The 11113-nt window shown below is 44.6% G+C and overlaps 1 long non-coding RNA gene across 1 annotated transcript; it reads right to left on the bottom strand.

Moving 5' to 3' along the window:
- Positions 1-1479: 1479 nt before the first annotated feature.
- LOC140213007 (uncharacterized) lies at positions 1480-9905 on the bottom strand. Its single transcript, XR_011889938.1, has 3 exons — positions 9767-9905; positions 3175-3375; positions 1480-1596 (listed from the first exon to the last, which is right to left on the bottom strand). It is a non-coding gene; the product is annotated as an uncharacterized lncRNA (long non-coding RNA).
- Positions 9906-11113: the final 1208 nt, after the last annotated feature.

Genomic DNA, 11113 nt, shown 5'->3' with positions numbered 1-11113 from the left:
GTTAGACACAAGGTTATGTTGAATATATACTGAAAACAACCTGCACCGCTAGATTTTGTAACCTTCTTAAGAGGAAGCTTTAGGTCGGGTGCTCCTATCCAAATACACATAAAAAGAAAATTCCATTTTCTTTGCAACCACTGCACAAAATTTGGCTAGGTTTATTACATTTAAAAGAAAATTGAAAATCTTGTTACTGTTCGTTTCGAATTATTTATTTGGATTTTCCATTCTTTATTAAAAATTAAAAATATCAATAATTTTCGGAAAACGATACTATCAAGTTTACAACTCTGTAACTAAGCAACACAAAATGATACCACAATTTTGTGAATTGCATCTAATAGTACATATAAAGCGGGCAAAATCGACGTGTTAGACACCAATCTAAAAAAGTTCACTAATAAGGGAATACAACTTTCGCAGAACCCTTGTACACATTGCAACAAATTCACGTAATATATCAATTGACATATTGAATTTGTCCGCCTTTTATGATCTAATGGATGCCATTTACAGAACTGCGTTATCGGTTCATGATGCAGAGCTAATAACTTGTAGACTTCGTGCTTCTATCTTTTTTTCAATTGTTGGATTTTTTGAAAATATCGTTAACAAAATACAAGGTGTAAATCGAAATTCCGCTTCCGGCAGTTGCTAGAATTTAACTTTCTCTCTCAAATGCAACAAATTTTATTAAACTTGGTTCAATGGTTATCTCAGAAAAACGTTTTTGAGTTTTACATACATTGGTATTGGCCGCGTCGGAGTGCGACCTGAGCGAAAGCTTCCTCTTAAGTTACCGATGTTTTTTTTTTTTTCCGCGATGAATTCCACTCTTTAACGAGCTTCCTGCGGACTAGCATTGCAATATCTACGTAATTAGTTTCTAATTAAGTCATCCAGCGAAACATTTTTGATCTTGATGGAAGGTTAACGGCATGCGGTCACGTCTTTCATGCCCCCCCCCCCCAAAAAAAAAAAAAAATGTTGACAGTTACTTTAGCACAAGCAAATCAGGATGCTGGCGAACGCCTGCCCGGTCACGAGACATTCATTTCATTACCTGACATTTTCGTTAGAATATGCTGTTACTTTCAATTAATTGCTTTCTCCAGCCAAAGGTCACGAGTTCGAATGCTTTAAATTATTGTACCTTAATTACCTGCGTATTATTTAACATCGCCCTAGTTGAAACAAAAGATCGCAGGTTCAACTCCCACGAGAGGTCGAGGGTTCAACTCGTACCAAAGGTGAAGAGTTCGTCACCCCATGAATTTCACCGCCATAACTCCGGAAGGCGTTACGCCGGACATGTGATCTTTTGTCCCTTGAGCCATCTAAGGCTTTCTCTTTAATAATAAGAAAGGCCACATGCGTAAGGCGCGATGACAGAGAAATTAACCATTCTACCATATATGCTCGCGCGTTAACAGTTAATGGCGCAGCTTTGTTAACGTCGGCTCTGATTACCTTCTCCTTGAGTCCCTTTTCCGAGTCAAACGTCAAAGTGTGATTGTCAGTAGGGTCAAACGTGTACTCTGCATCCACTTCGGAATCACGGCGGTAGTATTTTCCGTACTCCTCCGAGCAAACCTGCAGAAAAAAGAATATTATGCATTATAACCTTCACAATAACAAATGACGATGTTTTATCAGTGCATTGTTGTTACGGACATTTCACTGCCACGCCATTAACTTGCAAAAGGTAGGAAAAATAGAGAACACCTGAAAGAAGCGAACCACCACTTACAGACTAACAAATGGTCTTTGGTTCGTGCAGAGATATGTACACGTTTTCAACAATCGTCTATACATGAAACGTCAAAAAGTGTCAAAAATAAAAGTGGAAAATTTGCCTACATGGCGCAGATGTTGCATAACGACGTGACAGAAAGAAAAGCTTTGACTATGCTAAATGGGATGGTTTTACAATCTTGAGCGTAGCCTAAGTGCACAACACATTCATTGGTTGAAACTGCCTGCGCTTCGAAGATGAAGCTGTAGGCAGCAGACGCAATACAACTGCTGTTAGTTTAAATGACGAACCTGAATAGACATGCTCAGATTTTTATCCTGCTAAGTGATTAATCGAGGGTTGGAATGTGCCTCTGAGAGTGACAGCTGTGTTAATAGCAGCCATAGCTGCAGCCGCTGGAGAGCAACATTTCAGCAGGAGGCCTCACGTTGTACCTCAACCTATCAATAGGCAGCTGACTAACAAAGCGTCGTAGGGTTCCCCATAGAATTAACGCTGCGACAACGTAACAAAATTTAGAGCTCAAAGTTATTCCGTGACCTTCACAGCAGCGTGGACGTTCGTTGCACGAAACGTCACCATCTCAGCGAAGCATAAATGCAACTGTCGGAAAAGAAAGCTGCTTCTACTTAATGGGGGTGATTCCAAGCAGCTAAGAGGTTTTTTCATTTAGAACACTACATTTTTTGAAGACTACTTCCGACTGCTATCTCATCAGCTGTGTCTTCATCGGGTACGTGCAAAAAAATATTCTGTTTGCTCCGAACGGCGAAGCATAGAAAGTGACAGCAAGGCCTAGCGCTGGGCTTGGACTTCTCGGACGTTGGTCTAACCGTGCTATATGCGGCCGCGGCAGGCTGACGCGACGAACCTCGCAAGGGAACTGCTGCTGTGTTGAAGGAACAGCACCCTGGCGGCTGCCGGGCATCCCGCTATGTCGGCGTGACGAGGCACAAATGCAATTGCGTTCATGGCGTCTCCGCTCGATCGCGCAAGAGATGAGACCGAGGGGAAACCATCCGCTTTAGTCAGCGCCCAGCAAAATACTAGTTGCCGTTATATTGAAGTTTACGCTTGATTGCGCTCGGGCCAGTGCGTACACAGAGCAGCTGAGCAGCAACACTTGTGTGGTCGTAGTGTTAGCCCGCACAGCTATCAAGGCGGCAGTGCAAGGCAGAACGCTGCCCCGAATTCACCACCGAGCCAATATCGAAGCATTCAATATGGGTCCACTTCGCTTCAGTGCTCGTGCAGCCAAACGCATTCCGCGTTTTTGGAAGCTCCCCTAAAACCCGGGCGTCGGCCTGGCATGCACCGTTTATCGTGGGACGATGTGCGGCCATCACAGCTGCTGCGCTGATACCGCGAACGCGAGTCGATCGTCGGTATAGCTGCTATCGTAACAAAAAACTTACTTGTCTTGGATGGACGTCTCCGTGATTCTGATCGTCAGGGGAGTCAGTGCATGGATTGAATAGGCTGAAGGATTCTTCTACGGTATTGTTTGAAATATGTTCCGGTGTGTACTGCTGCGCCCGCATCGAGAAAGATATATATAATAACATATTTTCTTGATTCCGCTGCTTCATCCATCTCAGGTTGTCGAGAGCTTGCACCTGACGATGACAGAGCAAAGAAACAAAACGCAGTTGAGTCCATAGGTGGAGGCAAATGAAATGGTGTACGTGTGGTGTAATCCTCAAAACAAGCCACTCCGCAATACTTGCAGGCAATATGTCATACGTTTTCACTAGGAAATCGTCTCGTAGTGGGACGCGACAAACTGAAGCAGTGAAAAGCAACATTACCGTGTATTACTGAAAAGTTGATGGAACTAGGTCCGGAATTTTAAGCTATCAAAATAACCAAAATACTTAGATACTCGCTGATTTCACCCTTTATATATAGCCCCTTTCAAAGGCACCGTGAGCAAGCTTCGCGCAGAGAGAGTGCATCAGAATAAAAGCACTCATAAACATCCTGAAAACACACAGGCCGCCTATAGAAACTGACCCTGTCAACCTTTAACAGCCAAACTTTGTGGTGTGAGGCTAGCTTAGGAGGACTCTTAGAGGAACTATAAGACGCTGTTGGGAGTGTTATCGGCCCTCATGAGATTAGAAGAACTGGTGAGGCTTACATATTGCTGAATAACAGCCATGTCCTCTGTTATAGAGGTCTCCCTGATAAGGAGCAATACGGGGTAGTATTCCTAATCGATAAGGACATAGCGGGCAACATTGACGAATATAAAGCATTAACGAGAGGGTAGCAGCAGTCGTAATCAATCATAACAAGAGGTATATAATAAAGCTAGTACAAGCCTTGGCAACTACGGCAATCGTTACGGCAATTGTTAGTACAAGCAATCGGCAAATACGGCGTCGTTTCTAGAAACGCTGGAGGAAAGATGCTGGTAGAATTTGCAGAAAGGAATAAGTTGAGAATGAGGAACACTTTTTTCAGAAAACTTAGCAACAGAAAGTGGACCTGGAAAAGCCCTAATGATGAAACAAGAAATGAAATTTATTTCTTACTTTCTGCCAATCCCAGCCTAGTGCGGGATGGAGAAGTTATAGGCAGGGTAAAGTGCAGTGATCATAGGTTAGTGAGGGCTAGTATTCACCTTAGTTTGAACAGAGAAAGAGGAAAATTGGTGAAGAAAAAAGCAGGTGAACGTAGAGGCAGTAAGGATAAAAGGAGACAAATTAAGGCTGGTACTTGCAAACAAATCTGCAGCCTTAGAACAGAGAAATGACGATGATAACATAGCGGTAATGAATGAAACCGTAACGAGGGTGGCTTCAGAGGCAGCAATTGAAATGGGAGGCAAGGCACTAAGGCAACTAGCAGGCAAGCTCTCTCAAGTAACAAACCACCTAATAAAGAAACGACAGTGAATGAAAGCGTCCAACTCAAGAGATAAGATGGAATTCGCGGAACTGTCAAAACTGACCAGCAAAGCGAAAACAAGATACTCGAAATTATAACGCGAGAAAGGATGAAGAAGCCGAAAAATATGGACGCAGTTTGAAATCAGTGAGAAGGACACTTGGCATAGGACAAGGCAAGATGTATGCACTGAAAGATAAGCAGGGTAATATCATCAGCAATCTCAATGGTATAATAAATGCAGCGTAATGTTTATATACTTACCCGTACAGGACGCAGAGGACTTAGGAGAACTCTATTCGGAACGATAATGAACTGGATACAGATACTGTTCCTATAACTAAAGATGAGGTCAGAAGGGCCTTGCAGAGCATGAAACGGTAAAAGCGGCAGAATAAGATTGAATAGGAGGCGATGCAATCAATGATGGAGGAGAGAAAATGTTTGGAAAACTGGCAGCTCTTTATACGAAGTGTCTATCGACTACAAGGGTCCTAGAAAACTGGAAGAATGCAAACACTATACTAATCCACAAAAAAGGAGACGTTATAGAATTGAAAAATTATTGGCCCATTACCTTACTCCCATTATTATAAAATATTCACCAAAATAATCTCCAATTGAATAAGGGCAACACTGGACTTTAATCAACCAAGGCAACAGGCTGGCTTTGAAAGGGATACTCTACAATGGATCACATCCATGTCATTAACAACGTTAACGAGAAATCCGCAAAGTACAATAAGTCTCACTATATGGCTTTCTCAGATTACGAAAGAAGCATTTCATTCAGTAGAGATACCAGCAGTCATAGAGGCATTGCGTAATGAGGGAGTACAGACCGCTTTCGTAAATACCCTGGTACGTATCTACAGAGATTCCGAAGCGACCTTAATTCTACACAAGAAAAGTAGGAAGATACCTATAAAGAAAGCGGTCAGACAAGGATACACGATCTCTCCAGTGCTATTCACGGCGTGCATGGAAGAAGTATTCAAACTATAAAACTGGGAACGTTTAGGACTAAGGATCAACGGCGAATACCTCAGCAACCTTCGGTTTGCAGATGACATTGTTCTATTCAGCAACACTGCGGACGAGTTACAACAAATGATTGAGGACCTTAAGAGGGAGAGTATGAGAGTGGGGCTGAAGGTTAATATGCAGAAGACAAAGATAATGTTAAGTAGTAACAGTAATAAAAGGTCCAGTGAACAAGAGTTCAGTATCGCAAGTCAGCCTCTAGAGTCTATGAAAGAGTACGTTTACCTAGGTCAACTAGTCACAGGGAACCCTGATCATGCGAAGGAAATTCACAGAAGAATAAGAATGGTTTGGCAGACATCGTGCGCTCCTGACTGGGAGGTTGCCGTTTTCATTGAAAAGGAAAGCACACGTTCAATGCATTTTAACGGTGCTGACATATGAAGCACAGACTTGGAGGCTGACGAAGACGCTTGAGAAGAAGTTCGCGCAAAGTGCGATGGAGCGGAGAATGTTAGGATAACTTTAGGGGCCATAAAGAGAGTGGTTTGGATCGGAGAGAAAACGGGATATAAACAATATTCTAATAGATAGTAAGAAAAGAAATGGCGTTGGTCAGGTCATGTAACGCGAAGATTATGTAACCGTTGGACCATTAGGGTGACAGATAGGTACCAAGAGAAGGCAAGCGCAGTAGAGGACTGCAGAATACTTGGTGGTGCGACGAAATTAGGAAGTGTATTCAATCGGGCTGGTTGGTTCATCTTGAGAATAAAATCAGGAACGGCACAACACAGGACAAGCGAGTAAAGAACTCTTCACTCGCTTGTCTTGTGTTGTGCTATTCCTGTTTTTATTCTAAATAAATTAGGAAATTTGCGGGCGCTTGTTGGAATCCGTTCGCGCAAGGCAGGGGTCAGTGTAAATCCCTCAGTGGACATAAAATAGGCTGATGATTTTTATTTATTCACCTATTTATTTATTTATTTATTTATTTATTTATTTATTTATTTATTTATACACATGCCTTACAGGCTAAAACTGGAGTATTCCGTGAGGGGTGTAAGAAAAACAACATGTAGCCAAAACAGGAGAACACAGCTAACAACAATTAAACAATTGAAACAAAGACGCCGTTTAACATCAAGCAAATCAAGAACAACAACACTCTGTACGATCAGAAGCACGCATAGCTCATCAACTCCTGGCAAAGAACTGCAAACACACGGATACCTATAAACTGCTTGCAAGAAGTGAGAGGAGAGGTGATACTATTAAACATTTTGGCGTTCAAAACGCCAGGCAACGAGAACGAGACGCTAGATCGAGACATCCAGACGTGGGAAGTCAGAGTTGCCCTGCAGGATCTCAATGGCAGGTCCGCCGCTGGTTCCGATCGAGTGACCAACAGAGCGCTCAAGAACTTCAACGAAGCGGCCATCGAAACGCTCACGAACTTCTACAACAAGTGCTTTCAAGAAGGAAGACTGCCCACGCAATAGAAAGCAGCCAAGACGATCCTCATCCCCAAGCCTGGCAGGCCGCCCAACTCAGAGAACCTCAGGCCGATCTCGCTCACTTCGTGCGTGGCAAAGCTCCTCGAGCACGTTCTCATGAACAGGTGTCATCGTTACCTGGAAGAATCGGAGCTTTACCCAAATTCTATCATCAGGTTTCGGAACAAGCTCGGGACGCAAGACGCCATGATCTTACTGAAGAACCAGATCATCGACGATACGACGGGCACCACGGACAACAGAGCCATACTCGGGCTGGACTTGCAGAACGCTTTCAATAAAGTGAGGCACTCGGCTATCCTGGCCCAAGTATCCAGGCTAAACATGGGCAGGAGGACATACCAGTACATCAGACTTCCTGATGGAATGGACCACTGAAATCTGCGGGGGAGACCTGCAGCTCGAAGAGAAGACGCTGGGCAGCGTCGGAACTCCGTAGGGGTCGGTGATCTCCCCGCTACTCTTCAACCTCGTGATTATCGGGGTGGCCAACCGGCTAGAAAGAGTAACGGGAGTCCGGGCACACCATTTACGCCGACGACGTTACGCTATGGGTACCGGGAGGAAGCGACGGACACATCGAGACAACGCTGCAAGAAGCGGTCAACGCCATCGAGGAGCAGCTGGACCGGGTCTGGACTCGTTTGCTCTACGGCCAAGTTAGAACTGCTGGTGATTCCACCGAAAGGAGCGGGCAGGAAAAGATAGAATATGGAAGTACGAGCGTCCCAAGATCACGGTCAAGATAGTGGGAGGACAAGTAATACCGGAAGTCGAGATGATTCGAGTGCTCGGGCAGCTCATCCTGCGAAACCGAGTCAACGGTGAAACGGTCAACAAGCTCGCGGGCAAAGCGGCCGCGGCAATGAGATTCATCAAGAGGGTGTCCAACAGAAGAGTGAGGATGAAGGAGGAGAGCTTGACTAGACTCGTTCAATTCTTCGCAATTAGCCACACAACTTATGTGGCCGCCTTCCATAACTAGAGTCCGAGCGAACGTAACAAGATAGACGCCTCCATACGCAAGGCGTATAAGGCGGAACTCGGTCACCTCGGGAGCACGAGCACCGAAAAATTCATGGCGCTGGGAGTCCACAACACGCTGGACGAAATAGCCGAATCACAGAGAACGGCGCAACTCGAACGTCTCTTTGAAACGAGAACCGGAAGACAGATACTGCGGGACCTTGGCCTCGAGCCGAGGGAAGGCAAGCAGCAGAAAGACGTACCTATACCGGATAGCATCAACAGAAAGCTCAGGGTCTGCCCGATCCCGAGGGACGTGAACCCCAAGCACAACAAGGAGCGGAGGTTGGCGAAGGCCAGGGCTCTCGTGGACCTCCACGCCAGGGAAGAAGGCGCCGTCTACGTGGACGCGGCGGAGTATCGAGGGAGCAGCGACGCATACGCGGCGGTGGTTGTCGGGGCATCGACGGGTGCAACGAAGACCGCGGCGAGCGTCCGGACTTGAGAAGAGCACAGGGCGGAGGAGGTGGCCGTCGCCTTGGCCGTCTCCGACCCCGAATGCACTACAGTGTTGTGTGATTCTAGAACGGCAGTGTACAACTACGCCAAGGGTAGGGCATGTAGTGAGGCCGCTCGCATACTGTGCAAAGCCGAAGACATCGGACGGAAAAGTGCTGTTGTGATCAAGTGGTTTCCGGCCTATATGGGCAGTGACGTGTCGGAACGCGGGAACGTGAACCACAACGAGACGGCCAACTCGGCTGCGCGGAAGTAGCGAAGGACCAAGACCTCGAGGAGCACAACGCACGAGACTGAGGTAGTGGTCGCGTCGCGGTAAATGCTTGTCCTCACTGCGTGGAAGGAGCCTAACCGATTCTGCAGGCATTTTCAATATAGTTGTGATCGCTCTCTCTCTCTCCACATTGAAACGATTCTGATTTCGCCTAGTTGCACTGTAATTTCGAATATGTGTAACACGTGTCATACTAAAACAGTCTGGAAGGTAAGCTACTTTGGGGTTGCACTCGGTGTTAGCATGGCATATTGCAAATGTTCCATGCATCTTTTTTTTTCACGGTGCTTTACATTAGACGTATCCTTCGTGTGGCTTGATATGTTGTGTTTAAGTTGCACCACATAAAATTATCACATCTCAAGTACCTGTGCAGAATGTCGGCGTAGAGTCTACACCTTGGAACTTAACAAAACACAGGGATGAATCAAACATCCTTAGTCTGTTCTGCAAGTGCGCTCTTTTCGCATTTCTGAAGATGCAAGAAATGAGGCGAAAATAATTTTTGAATTGTCAATTTCAATTTCTACCTGAGGCAGCCACACATTAAGCAGGCAACATTCGTACAGATTGTTTGCAACGCCAAGCAAGCTGCACCTCGCTTTTGTGTTCAACGTAATCATGGTAAATACGGGAGAGTATTTCATATAATGCAGTAGCAGCTTCCGTTCTAAGCAAAGCTTCACTTTATAGATGAGTACCCGATTTCTAGGCACGCAAGCTTGATATTCTCATGTATTTTATAATATTGCTTCGATACATTAAACAAAGAGTTTTAGTAAACACTCGTCAAATCACCCGCCGCTTCATGTGTTTGCTGAAAAATGTAAACACAACAATACCACGTAAACTTACAATCGAGGTAGTGCCGTTTACGAGTTCCTGGTCCCGATGAGCCCCGGTAGTGTTCATCATAGACATTGGAAAGACCCAGCAGTTGGAGTCGGCGCTACGCGGGATTGACATATGGGTGATGGCTATGTAGTACGTAGGCTGGAAGACTTTACTGAAATAGAGAGCAATTCACATATCACGACAATTATACGCTGCTGTGCATCACTACTCACCGAAGCACTATTTCCCAGCACTAATATTAGCAGGTGCCTGTGTCAGCAACCGGTGCATTGTTGGGGAATGCTAGCCGCATGAATAAGCGGCACATGCCATCTTTTTTAGCTGATGAGGACGACTGCTTATTACAGTGCAGCCATATGCGCTCGCAATCGTTGCACGCACATATTTTCTAAAGAGCGCTAGCGAAATATTTATTTCAAGACTAATAGACTCTAGAGACATTCACTTAGATTAAGAGTATTGAATCATAGACTACTGCGGGCTCACTCCACATAGGTTATTGTTTATCCATGCATTTCTCGTCTAGGTTGTCTCGCCTGTCCACACACATATATAAATGAAAATATTGAGCTAAGCGCCTTCTGCTGATGATCCATTCATTGCTAAAAACAAGACAGGCGTAATATTTGTTTACTGCAATACCATTTGGGAACCATATACCCGAGTGTTGCTGTAATAACATGTAGTTTTCAATGTATTTTTTTAGAAATGTAACACTTCACCCAGTTTTCATTTTATAACCCTCACTTTTACGAAGAAAATTCCGAGCGATAAGACAAACAGAAAGAGATTGTGTGGAAGAGTAGCATAAGAAATTGTAAACATTTCCGCATTTGTTGTAGATAAGCACCGAAATTTCAGCATGAATTCCAAGCAGTGGAGTTAACGCAAGAAAAACTGCGTTTAAGTTTCTTGCTCTCTTCGATTTGTTGATGTGAAGACAAAAAAAGTTGTAAGGAAGCTAAAAGATAAAAGCATTACCTTTAGCAGTTGTTGCAATATTTACTGAAGCTGATTAGTACATTTCGGGTGGTTAAATGACAGTGCTTGCCGCCAAATAAGAATGGATGACGTAATAGTTGTTGGGTTCCTTCTTTCTTGCGGGTAAGGATTGTCCCACAACACAGACCAAGTAAGTCAGTAATTTATTACAAATGCAAAAAAAAGTGTTGCGACGATGGCCTCTGTAAAACAAAACTAAAACCACACGGCCCACATCGTGATGAGGTGAAAAAATAATCTGTCAGCCTTCGGACTCTATTGCTTCGTGTCAAAAGATATGTCAGGAACCGGAAAATCAGCTCTGTCGTACATTTGCTCGCGATCGGAAACGCATTTAGTCCGTCC

The sequence above is a fragment of the Dermacentor andersoni genome, chromosome 8 (genome assembly GCF_023375885.2).
Source record: "Dermacentor andersoni chromosome 8, qqDerAnde1_hic_scaffold, whole genome shotgun sequence".
In the NCBI taxonomy this organism is placed as follows: domain Eukaryota; kingdom Metazoa; phylum Arthropoda; class Arachnida; order Ixodida; family Ixodidae; genus Dermacentor; species Dermacentor andersoni.
Note: the sequence above shows the minus strand (reverse complement) of the source record. Positions and strands in the feature narration are given on the sequence as shown.